This window comes from Mastomys coucha, unplaced genomic scaffold (genome assembly GCF_008632895.1).
Source record: "Mastomys coucha isolate ucsf_1 unplaced genomic scaffold, UCSF_Mcou_1 pScaffold14, whole genome shotgun sequence".
In the NCBI taxonomy this organism is placed as follows: domain Eukaryota; kingdom Metazoa; phylum Chordata; class Mammalia; order Rodentia; family Muridae; genus Mastomys; species Mastomys coucha.
This window is the reverse complement of record NW_022196896.1, coordinates 34,691,826-34,692,312: the sequence shown is the minus strand read 5'-3', so window position 1 is coordinate 34,692,312 and position 487 is coordinate 34,691,826. Positions and strand designations below refer to the sequence as shown.

The window sequence follows — 487 nt, the reverse complement described above, 5'->3', positions numbered from 1 at the left end:
AAATAAAAAAAAAAAAAACAACAAAACACAAAGTTAAAATATAGTAAAACTGCAAGTAATATTTTCATTAATTCCTTGCAAAATTCATAGTTACTTTGATCATATTCATACTCCCAACTCCTTCCAAATATACTCTCAGCTAACCCACCTAACTTTGAGCTTCCTTAAAAAACATCAGCTCTAACTTGCTTTATCCAACTATTACTGAGAGTAGGGCCTGCCCTGGAGTGTGGTCGATCTACAGGGATCACATCATGGAAGAAAACTGACTCTTTCTCTCCCACTAGCTACCAAATGCCAATAGTGCCTCAGTTACTGGTGAGACTTAGACCCACATTCCTACTTCATGCTGAGATTATGTCTGTCTTGAGCTAGAACAGGTCTTTGTACATGCTGTCATAATTTCCGTGAGCTAACAGTACAACGACCCTTTTACATCTAGAAAACACTGTTTCCTGGAAGTTATTCACTTCCTCTGGTCTGTCTA

General features: G+C 37.8%; 1 protein-coding gene across 3 annotated transcripts in view; it reads right to left on the bottom strand.

Annotated features, from left to right (window-relative positions):
* Positions 1 to 487, bottom strand: part of Atp6v1h (ATPase H+ transporting V1 subunit H) — a 97,311-nt gene that overhangs the window by 59,676 nt on the left and 37,148 nt on the right. The window lies entirely within an intron of this gene.